Source organism: Mastigoproctus giganteus, chromosome 1 (genome assembly GCF_048544385.1).
Source record: "Mastigoproctus giganteus isolate SK-2022 chromosome 1, ASM4854438v1, whole genome shotgun sequence".
Taxonomy (NCBI): Eukaryota; Metazoa; Arthropoda; class Arachnida; order Uropygi; family Thelyphonidae; genus Mastigoproctus; species Mastigoproctus giganteus.
The window spans coordinates 13,294,363-13,306,826 of NC_143575.1; the positions used below are offsets into that span (position 1 = coordinate 13,294,363).

At 39.0% G+C, this 12,464-nt stretch overlaps 1 protein-coding gene and 1 long non-coding RNA gene across 5 annotated transcripts in view; one reads left to right on the forward strand and one right to left on the reverse strand.

Annotated features, from left to right (window-relative positions):
* The window catches only part of LOC150090563 (uncharacterized), a 175,508-nt gene that overhangs the window by 45,841 nt on the left and 117,203 nt on the right, over positions 1-12,464 (reverse strand). The gene's annotated exons all lie outside the window — the stretch shown is intronic.
* The window catches only part of LOC150090564 (myocyte-specific enhancer factor 2-like), a 318,621-nt gene continuing 307,202 nt past the window's right edge, over positions 1,046-12,464 (forward strand). Inside the window, exon 1 of one of the 2 annotated variants that reach the window (XM_090371613.1) lies at positions 1,046-1,219. The gene's annotated coding sequence lies outside the window, so the exon portion shown is untranslated. The remainder of the gene's footprint in view (positions 1,220-12,464) is intronic. The other variant, XM_090371622.1, reaches the window with a different exon arrangement.

The window sequence follows — 12,464 nt, forward strand, 5'->3', positions numbered from 1 at the left end:
ACTGCTTTTTCTTTTATGTAATTAGCAGTTTACATTCACTAAGACAAAAAAAAAATCACGAATCATGGTACAGAGTTGACAGAAAAATCTTAATACATAAATATTAATAAAAAATCTTTATAATTTTTTAAAATATTTTACAGATTTTTTATATAGAAAGCTTAAAGATTAATAATAAAAAAAGAAAGCCTCCTTTTCTCCTGCTATGACAATATTTATTTGAGTTGAAATGTTTTTTGATACATTTTCTTTTCCAACCACAGCCCTGATTGCGAACTTCAGAGAATTTCAGGTGAGTGGGCCATTAGGCTAACAGAGATTTTTTGCTTCTTGGCACTCGGCTACAGACTATTGGAATGGCTAATAACTTGTTCACTGAGTATAGATAGAGACTCATATATAATAATCTGGCTTCCTTCCTTATCAGGTTTCTTTCAATATTTTCTAACTTGGTCTTTCTTCATTCGTGCCTCCTGTCGGTGCGTAATATCTTTAATATGATCCAATGGAATAACCACAGGCAAGTGGGTTTGGGCGTAGCGAACAAATGGACCACTCGCGGCTTCCATTTTGTACACTTTGCAGTTGTCTCCAAAGTGTCCTCAAGGTCGCTTTCTGTCACCTAGCAACGGCTTTTGTCTGTGTGATCTTAAACCGCTTCATCTCGGTACGTGCTGAGATAAGATCTTCAGAGACAACCGATTAAAAGCAAATTCTGTTTTTACTCCTCTGGTCTAGACAAGTTGGTTCGGTACATGAACAGTACGGCATGTTGTGCCTCAGCTGTGGATCACATCACGCACGCACACACAAACACACACACTGGTAACCAAGGCATCCTTGACGCAAGTTGGTTGCCAAGCTCGCGAAGAACCGCCTCCAGCAGCGCGAGCGGATGGCCGATGACGTCAGAACTCATGTGTGTGTGGCGTTTGTGAGTGATTGACATCGACACTCTCGTTCCCAAACCCGCTTTGGAATTTCTCCGTTTTGGAACGCAGCTGTCTACCTAAAGCAGCGAGCTGCAGCGTTTCGGTGGTCCCCCGGCGTGTGGTTAAAGCACTTGACTTTGTACTGCGAGGAACTACTTTTTTTTCGTAACCTTGCGCGTAAAAAGAGTGAACTGCCTGTCCACACTCACGCCACCGGTGCTACTTCCAATATTTTGGGTTCCGTGTTTGTTGTGGTCTCACCAAAAATAGCTCCCCGCCACGCCAAGGTAGGTTCTGTTTCCTATATATAAACTTGCCCGTAAAAATAGAAACCCGTTGAACGCAGCGATTGCTTTCGTTCTTATCACAAACCCGCGAGCTACGGTCAGATCTATTTCCTGTAAGTGAGACTTTCAAACGTTCGCTGCGCTACTTCGGCAGCTGCTTAAGAAGCAGAGGACAGCAGCTTTCTTGCTAACATCTTTAGCGCGTGGTTTGTACTTTTGCGAGAGTGAAGTCCAGTTGAACAACACGCCGAGAAAACGGGGGAAGGGTTTGACGGGGATCAATAGAAGGATGGCTTAGCACAATAAGGTTATAATTATTCTCGGGGGAATGGCTAAAAGGGGTTAAATTATTGATCAAGAAAGTGGTCGCATGTACTTGACCATTCTTCTCTTCTTTGGATTAAGACTCCAATCTATGAATTTTTGGAACCAGAACAGAATGTATTTTTCGGTTAGAATTTTACCAGAGGTACGTTTGGAGGATATCTCTTAATTGTACTGTGAAATTCTTTTACCAAAGGAATCGGATAAAAATTAATATTCGCTGTCTTGATGGTTTTGCATATGTGGTGGTATTTGATCACAAATTATAAAAGCAAGAGAATCACTAATTTTCTTGATGGTGACTTCATTTTCCTTCGAGGCTACCAATACTAAATCCATTCTATTATTCTGAAGTTGTCGAAAACACAAAACTAGTTTAAGCAGTTTGTTAACTTGGAAACTATTGTTATCACAAGCGATCTGGTTAGAATCATTCCTGGAAATCGATGCTGTGAAGGGCGATCAAAGGGTCCTTTCAGGGAGATCAAAGAGTAGATTTTTCGCTTCAAAACAAGATAGTCTTGAATTTTACCACGGAATGACGACATACTGGTAATGGTGCAAATCGGTTGATTAGTCAAGGAGGTGAATATAGTATAAACATATTTGGCCACTTTAAAACTATTACATGTCATCATTTGAAGACTGCGAATATTAGTTTTGACAGACGTCTGGTATAATCCACTACAAATACCTTATTTTTCGCCGACCGGGCTAGCCGAGTGGGTAAAGTACCTGCCCGGCAACCCAAAGGTCGCGGGTTCGATTCCCGCCTCGGGCTTGGATCAAAGTACTGCAAAAACCTTGGGAGGTGCAATATGGCCACAGAAGCCGATGCGCCAACAACTACCAAATCAATCAATCAACCTTATTTTTCAACAAAAAAAATGATTTTTTTTTTTTTTTTTACAAAATTCGCTGATATTATTTTCCATATTAGAAATAAATAGGTGTTGGTTGCGTGGACACCTTTCATTAAGAGGATTCAAAGATCTCTTCAGTGTAGAAAAAGAAAGGGTTTGGTTGTCATTTTATTACTATAACTTGTGTCTTCTCTCTCCGTGGTCATTGGACTGTTCGGTTATCAAATACAGATAACGGGATCGAAGGCCAACAGCACGCTTGTCAAAACAACATTTTTTTTTATCCTCCTATCATCCTGGGAAAGAGAAAGGGTTAAAAAATGGTAATCGCGGACTGTGGAAGCTCCAAGCAAATGAGAATTATCGAAATGGGTCTCTACACCAAAGGGTTGTCACAACAACGAACCGTTTGGCTACTCGATGCATGTAAATGGGATTGTGCTGATAGAGCACTGATGTACCATGTGGGAGAACGTGCCCTACAGACCCATACGCCGATGACTGCAAGAATTCTTCGAGGTCACAAGCGGATTTGAAACAAGTCAGTGCGGAATTATTTGAATGATCTTTACTGAAAGGACTTTGCGTCACACAGATGCAACCCAACGGAAGCCATTACACATCATCGTCGGTACATTTGACTCTGACGTTTCTGTTGTCTCGGTCTTCGATCTACCTTGTTAATTGTCCACCCGTTCCAGAGAACGACAGTTATTAACGGAAGATTCGCTCCCCCACTTTTTTTTTCCATAAAAGCAAAATCATCGATTGAACTCGACCTAACGAACCATTCTTTTGATTTTCGCTACTCCCGCCGGGCTTCAACTCCAGACAATTCAACGGCGACGCATTTATTTCTTTAAGTGTGCAGCTATCGTGTTTTTCAACGTGCAAAGTTCGAAACCACTAATATTTAGGTATTATCAAAATACATATACTATTACGAAGTAATGTGAATAGGATTCTATCCCCTCTCCACCAAACCAAAATCTGAAAAATAGAATGTAAAATTCCATATATTCGGGTTCCCTTTCCCATATTGCTAAACGATTGTCATTGGAGAGTGAAAATGAATTCATGCTCTACTGAGTATTTTGCACAATCGCCAAACATCTACAGATCAAAGGTATTATGAAATCATTAACACCTGACAGACATTGGTCATGGAAATAATATCGCCTGGTTTGTCAGCCGTTGAATGGATAAGGTGTACTGCCTTACAGGAGAAAAGCAATACCACCGAAACAGCTGTCAGGGCGACAATAATACCATTTTTAGGATTTTACTTTTTATTTTGCCACTAAAGCAACACAGCAATAGTTAGTTAATAACTTTGAGCGACTAGCAAAGGCCGGATCTAAGATATCTGTGCCCATATGCACTTTTTGTGGCAGGTACGGGCTTAATATCATAATGTGCGCGCTAGTGTCTGTCAGCCCAATTTTAAATTACCACCTCCCTTTTGAACAGTAGCTCTTCACCATTGCAGACTTCTATACAGGTACTTACGCCCATTACCACTTTATACCCAAATTTTATGTATTATAATGATGGACTGCACTTTTTTATTCTCTCCTTTACCAGGCCATTTCATTAACCTAATGTTTTATGTAGATTTGTTATTTTGCGTATGAAACCAATTTGTAACTGCGCATCTTCTTAGACAGACCACTCTTATATATTAAACAGCGTTGAGAAAAATTGAAAACTCTTAATTTTAGTAGATAAATATTAACCCTTTTTTGAGTTGGAAATTATCCGCATGTGGTATCGGAGTCGGGCATTAAAATACGCGTACAAAAAGGTTTGATTACCACTTATAACTCATCAAACCCATCTGCCCTTAACGCGTTTTACATCTTATTGCGTCCCATTTATCTTAGCGATAACAAAATCCTGTGTTAAGAGAAGCAGTAAACCCATCTGGTTCCAAGACGCATGTTCGGTATAATAGCTTTGAGGAATACGAAAATGATGGTCCTAAAGGATTATTACTGACCTTGGCCAAGGTTTATGGTCATGTTTTTCTATCACGACATAAAAACGTACTTTTTCTTTTCCCCTTTCTTTTCTGCTACCTCCGACCTCCTGTCATTCATAATCGGAAGTGTTTACTGGAGTAAGTCGCCTCAGGGGAACATTAAGCTATCTACCCATATAGTAGTGTTTTCTGTGCGGTGTGGGGATGGTGCTTTTGTTTGCGAATACTTCCTGGTGCTCAAATACAAGAGAAGATCCCATTTCACCTTTCAAACGTCACAGAACTAGTAAAGCAACCACAGAGAGAGAGAGAGAAATTAGTTACAATAACCCAATAAAATGTTCTAGAAACATGTGCAGGAAAGTCATAGTCTACAATTTTATAAACTTTGCATTATAAAGAAAAGCGTTTCCCAAACTGGCATCAATCCCTCTTATGCTTGACCGTCACAATGAGTTGTCCCAGTATTGGCACTACAAGTAAACAACTCTTCTCATTGCATGGAGTGTATGACGGTCCAAAAATGTGACCAATTTCGAAATTAAATTTTAAAAAAATCATATGAGCAGTAATAAGAATGAAACAAAAACAATTACTGAGGGATCCTTCAAGATTATCCAGATTTTTTTAAATACTTTGTTATTCTAAGCCGAAATATCTTCCAAATATAACCATCAAGTTCACTGATACTAGTTTCCCCATTTTCAGGGTTCTCAAAGAAATATGACACTTAAATCCTTTTGGCTCTGTGTCTATATCGGATCATTGGGAATACAATGGCTTCACCATAAATTCTACAGGATTAGTAATTCCCTTCCCCTACAACGGGTGTTTCATTAACTCAATGACCAATTAAGATTATGGAGATCGTAATTTGAGGGTTTTTGAACTTTAAGTTCAAGTTCTCAAAATTCGGCTTGCAGTGCTGGATACATCCATTTTGCTTGCCAGGTGATGTGTTGGTTACCATGGATTGTGAATAATTGACTTAAGAACAGAGAATTATATTCTCTGATGTTCCAGCGTCTCTTGATTTTTGAATGTTTGGTATTCAGATCTCAACTGACTCCGCCTATTTAATCAGAATCTGTAGAACGTTCTAGCTGGTGGTATCTCACATTTTAATACTCTCCTCAAATAAGAACCTTTTTTTTTGTAAACTCCAAAACATTTTGAATCTTATAAGAAAAAGAAAAAAAGCAAAGACCGATTATTGGCAATGATACTTCTCAACAGGGAGATAATGAAGGGGAGGTCAATGCCATTATAGAGAGGGGGAAAGGCTTTGTTTATTATAGTTGACTGATACTAGTGTTTCTTATCCGACAACATATCAACCATATACAGCAAAAGTAATAAACAAAGATTATAAACCAGGATTCTCAAAATCAGGGGAGGGGAATTCGCGACCGTTGTTACTAAGGCTTCAAATGGAAGGGTTTTTCGGGGTTCATTTCGAGTCCTGGTTGTTACAAAATAAAATTAAAACACTGAGAAATTCGGCACATGGTACAAATTTAAGCTCCTTGACCTTGATAATATGAGGAGCGGAAGGGGGACACAAGAGCAGCGAGAAAACTCGGGGAGGGGATCAAGTTGGAGCGCTCCTATTCTATTACAATATCGCAGTAAATAAAAACTAGTAGCGTTTGATGAAGTGATTTCAACACCCCCTTAAAAGCACATTTCCGACTGCAGGTACGTTGTCACGTGGAGACAGAGAAGAGCGACTGTACAACCCTTAAGCGAATGGAATTTTTTAAGCCAATAATCGACTTCATTCTCAGAAAATCTACAGGAAGTGGCATCACGTGTTTTTCCTTGACACCAATCAGTGCACTTTTGCTATTCCCTATTAACCTTGAGGGGTGGAGGGCATCGTTGTAAGCCCACGTCTACCCGATTGTGGGAGGAACAGTTTCAAGGTCATGAACCCTTGACACAAGGAAAGAAGGAGTTGGTCGTAGCGACATTTACGATAAGGTCAGTGTCGAAAACGCACAGAGGGGAGGGGATGCAAACAGCAGACATTCTTCTCTTACAGTGCGGCTAACATAACATTTATTTGATACTTTTTTCGTGATTTTGGAATTACCAGACGACGAATTAAGTAGGCCAGTGGCTCCATCTAGCGGGTTAAAGATAATATTTTTATAACATCCTCGCTTTGTTATTCACAGCATATTGCTACTCGCCCCCCCCCCCACCACCACCCCTTCCTCGCGCAGTCCTGCGTCGAATCTGCCTTTCTTAGAGAAGCACGTTGAGTATAAATGTAGCGTCTCCTTGCACGAGCTTATTGTACATACACACTCGGAAAGCTTCCACGAAGCAAAACGCCAAGTTACAACTTCACGTTCTCTATAATGAACGCCACACGTATGTAATAATCTGCGTAAGACTAAATATACCGACCACTGGACGAAACGTGTTCAGACCATTTACCGTCTGAAGTAGAGATGTAAGATGGCTTTATCTGCCACTTGTAATATAAATGAATTACAATTCTAGCCGCCCCATTATTGGAAATACTGCGTGTGTGTATGTGCGTGCATGCATTGGGTTGTACAGTTAGCTCCACGGAAATCCAGGCAATGAGGTGTCAGCGTGTTGTTAACTATACGCGTTCCAGGGCCGATTTGGGATGAAACCGCCAAAAGGGTCGATTTTTGACCCCTTTGGAAAGATTATGATGTCCGAGGAAGGCAGTTTATCGTTGGGGTATTCATTGGACACAGCCATTAATTTTAGGGGTTCCGGTACAAAAGGATGAGACAAAGAAACATTAGAACTCTGAAATCAATTTGATGTGGTTATGAATGTGATTGGAAGCTACGACTATCTTGGTCACGTGATAAGAATATATATATATTTATTTTTTTTTTTACTTTATCATAACTTAGCATTTATCAGATTACATGATGTTTATTTCTGATATACTCCATACCAAAAATATCGAGTATATCAAAATTCGTGCTTCCATTTTTATAAATGAAATTTTATGATTATATCGAGATGTAATGCGAAAAATATTATCAACGTATTTGCCAATTGATAAATAATTATTATTTTCTCTTGAATTACATTTTATATTTTAACAGATTCTATTACATAGTTCTGTCATAATATTAATAATACTAATAGCGTATAAATTGAAGTTTCTCATTAATCAAGTGGATTTTTTATTTATTTATTTTCAAACTGGCCAGCTAAATAACTGAATTCTCTTGAATTAATAGATGGGAATTTGAAATTTTAATTCTCCACGCGCACGATGCTCTTTTAGATAATTTCAACGCGAGAAATAATTAATTCTTCACTCTCATTACTTCCAGTCTTTCTATCGCTTAAAAATGGCAATGTACGCTCAGGTAGGGCAAAGATAAACGATAGTTTCCATTCAAACTGAAACATAAATTTGGAACCTTGCACTCCAACTACGTACTATTTTATTGGCATTTTGACTTACCGGTTTACCTAACTAAACAAAAACTGGTGACGAACTCAGTGGTAGGTGTATTTAAACGATTTCTTGTAATTCGTTTAGTCAATCAAAGGAATTTAGTATTATAATTGTTTCTTTTATCCAGAACAAGTTTAACGATTAATAATCCATTAAATTTATCGCTTAAATGGAAGATAACGTTACAAGCGATTAGTTTCGTCCCTTCTCGAAGTCTCATCAGGAAGTGGTCTTAAAATTTGCAATATTAGTTAGTGGAAATACCAAAGATTATCCAAAAGCCCCCCCCCCCCCAAAAGCAAGAGCAAAATAAGCAACGATATGCACAGTATATACCAAAACGGAGCGCATCCAGATGCAATTATTCAAAAGCCAGCGTTGAAATTTCGTGGGATGGACAGTCCTCATTTGGATTCTGGTTGACAGAGTTTTCGCGCCAAATAAAAACTTATACATTTAGTTGTATATCAAAGATGTGTTAAAAGAAACAAGGGATGCTGGAGTTCAGTAGTACACGCGTTTGAAATTCCGTCATTGTAGCTCACGTGACTACTAAATATGGAAATGTTCTTGTATTTTGTTTCTATCGTGTAAATTCTTGTGACCCTTATGTGGCTGTCACAGCGTGCAAACAATTTTTTTTTTTTTTTTACTCTCGTTGTACTGTATTTAATGAAAACAAACGAATAAAAAATTATTCCCACGTTAATAGCCTTTTATAAGATCTCTTACAGACAATTATGCAAATTCTTTTCCTCTTCGTCGCTCACAGGCAAGAACTGTGTATCATGGTTGTAAACTACGTATGTTTAGGGAGCGATCTACTTGTTTGTGGGTTGAAAAACCGGAAATAAACCCTGTTGCTCTACCAGAGATCGAATAACATTCTCTAGCAAAAAAATGTTAGAATTTTACCTTTCTGCATCAGGATTCGAACCAGTCCTGGCAGGCGGTGTAACCGCTAAGCTGCCATGAAGGCGAAATCGGCAGCAATACTTCTTATATAATAATATAATCTTCTTAATCTAATTTTTTCGAATAATTTCGAGAATATACCGGTGATAGAAACACAGTCCTATAAGTACTGCGAGGGTCACCTTTTTTAATACTACTACTATCTTTCTTTTATAGAGATGGGAAAGATAGCAGTTTGAAAGGATTTATTGAAACCATATGTAGTGGACAGAGCTCTAGATGGGTAACTAACATTCGACAGTAAATAATAATAAATATTCATTAGGATTCAAAAATGCGTTATTACATGTCGGGCCGCAATTGCACAGGGAACTTGAGTTTTCTCTCCAAAACCATGATTTTCATCTCTCAAAACAAACTTAACATAGAATACGCACCGTATATATGTCATACGGGCGCCTCATGGCCTTAGCGTCCTCAGCGGTTATTCTTCAACAACCTAACCAGTTAAAAATTTCCTGTTTTTTTATACTTACTACTAATGGTAAGTTTTATCATCACCATGGGTGTAAATTTAGATAGCAATGCTTTCTGCTCAACAACAGGGCGCGTTGGTTGTCCTATATGCGTAGGGAGAGACAATATGGCGTTCACAGTGATGAGTGCGTCCAAACTGTTACTCAGTTTCTTGGAATGGACAGCGTCTCTCCAGCAGAAATTCACTGAAGTGGGGAAAATGTGACGCGCGTTGATAACTGCTTGTCGCACGAACAAATCGTGAAGGAAAAACAGCTGGAAGATAATCCTCGACCATTAGAAGCTCACATAGTTGTCATAGATTGAAATATTGTCTCGGTAGAACAGTCACCAGAAAGGATCGGCGTAGGAGTTAAGTGATATGGGTAGGGAACTGAATATCAGTCATGGGTTTGACTACACCATCATCTAATAACGGAAGGTCTACGGGAAGTGAATTTGTCTGTGTCTCGACTATGAATAGATATCCGATTGTGATTAAACGTTTGCAATTAGGTACAGAGGGCGTGATAATGAGGTTGTCTAAATGATATAATGGATTTGTGCCTGCAGCGCAACACCTAACGCGATGTGAAAACAAAAACTTCTTGGATCGTATAGTGGTAACGGAGACAAGGTACAAACAGTTTGAGCCAGAGAGCAAAGGACACAGCATGCAGTAGGAAAGAGTCATAATTACAAATGAAGAAGTAAAGACTTGAAAGCGGGGTTGGGGTGGAAGTTATGCCTATGCTGCTTAGGAAGAACTCAACACCCTGTGTAAATCATCCAGAAAGTGAATGGTCATCCATATAACTGGACTTGTCACCTTGCGATTCTTTTTTTTTTTTTTTTGGATGACTTACAAATGATTTGACAGGGTGTATTCTACGCAGACGATGAAGCCGTCAAACAATGGTGCCAACAGCAACCAATTTTTTTTTTTGTGAGCAGTGTAGGAACTGACTGAAAGTAACATTTGGATGTGTCCACATTTCATCCCGTGTTCATTCATTTTATTCACTTTTTTCCTCTTTCAAAAAAAATTATATTGAAATCCAATATAATTGGATTTCAATATTATTTGGTCATAAGCAAAAACACCTTGCCTAAAATCAAAATACGCAACTCCCCCATCGAACAAGTGAGTAGCTTTAAATATCTAGGAAAGATCTTTACAAATAATAATGACCAAGGCACAGAAATTAGAAGCAGAATTGGTATGGCCAAAAGAATCTTAAGAACTTCCTCTGAGACAAGAAACTGGATTTCCAGAAAAGATATCGAATGGCCAAATGCTACACATGGAGCACTCTCCTATATGGATGTGAGACCTGAGTCATGCGGAAATCAGGAAACTGGAAGCCTTCGAGATTGTGGACGCTCAGAAGAATGCTCAAAATTTCGTGAACAGGTCGGGTCACCAATGAGCGGATCCTTAAGAGGGCAAGGACCACAAGGACATTGCTAATTACAATTGCAAAGAAAAAGAGTGCCTAGCTCGGGCATATTATAAGAGGCCCACAATATGACCTGCAGAGACTAATCCTGCAAGGAAAGATTAAAGGCAAAAGAGCAAAAGGCTTGATAACATCAAAGAATGGACAGGGGGTCACAAGACACAAGAACTATTTCACAAAAAAAGAGACAGAGTTGGCTGGAAAATGTTGATTTCCAACGTTAAAACTGAACACGGAACCTGAAGAAGAAGAATACTGAAATCATCGAAGTACTTTCAGACATAAAGTACTTCGGTTTACAACAAAAACTTCGCTCTAAAAGTTTCATGAGTTCCGACTAGTTTTGCGTACCAAAAAAAAATGTTATGGTAGTTGCGAATAACTGCCGCAATGTCTCAAAGATCTTTGGTTTCACTTATAAGATATTTCTGTGTTAGATTTTTTCATTTTGGTAATTTCACAATGAACATAACCACGATGACAGTGTTCTGATCGACATAAATATTTGGACTGCAGCGTAGATTTTGACTTTCTCTTCTTAGGAAACTGTAGAATGAAAAACAGAGTAGGAAGAGATAGATATAGCTAGATAGATGGAGAGAGAAAGTTTGTGTTACCGAAACAGAACAGTTGATAACAACTTGGCGATGTTCAGGTAACCACTTTAGTGTTTATAGGTAACAAGGCGAATACGTTTTCCCCTGCTCGCCGCTAAAAGTAGAATATTACTGTTGGCACAGGAGAGCCGTAAAAGTAATATCCTGTCGAATAGGTCAGCGAAACGGAAAACTCTGCCAGAACTTTAAACGTTTACTGAGATAAGTTGGGACTGTGGCTTCTTTAACTTTATTAGAGACTGTGGCGCTCTCTTGTGAATGTAGCCACTTTGTCGTGAACGGCGACGATATTTTGGATAATGGCCCACCACGAAACTGGAACCCTAGGAGTGCGCTTCTGCCCTATCGCACTTTGCATCACCCCGAGGCTTGTAGTCATCTGAAGATGGAAGTGTTGGGAAGTCAGGTGATCTACAACCAAATTTATTTACCCGTAGTTCGCGTGCGGCCTGGAAATACTTTTAAAAGACTTCTTGCGCCCGTGCTACGAAATTATTCACCCCACGTCACCGAGTGCATGGCACGGGACGAGTTCCCGAAATGTCCTTGCTCTAGGATAACCATAAGGAAGGCCTCCTTTGAAAGATTTCTCTCGAAACTTAAAAGAAAAACTCTTTAGGCTTAACTAAATAACCAAACAACTCTCTCTTATAAAGGCAACAGACCATTCTTTTTTGCGCGCATGACGTCAGGAGATTGTACACGAGAATCTCATCTATCTTTCGAAACTTATACATTCTTTATTAATAGTCAGATCAATAGAACAATGGAGAAAAGCGCTTCAATTGTGATAGATTCCATCCATTTTTCTTTGTTCTACACGCTGTGTTGTGATTATGCAGGCAGCAAGAATTCATACAAGAGAAAGACCCTTGGTCCATTGTAACATAATGAATCTGGTCTCTCCACCGACATCATTAAGGCTTGTTAGCATAGAATCGGATCGGAGATTTTTTATTTTTCCTCTTGTAATGGTGCATAAATCCAGGGCCCTCCCATTACAGAGTTTCTTCAGAGACCTGAAACTCGAATAGATATTGTTACAGTTAGTACAAATGGGGATGAAATGGTAAATACACAGAATATTTCGGTAAACAAGCTACACT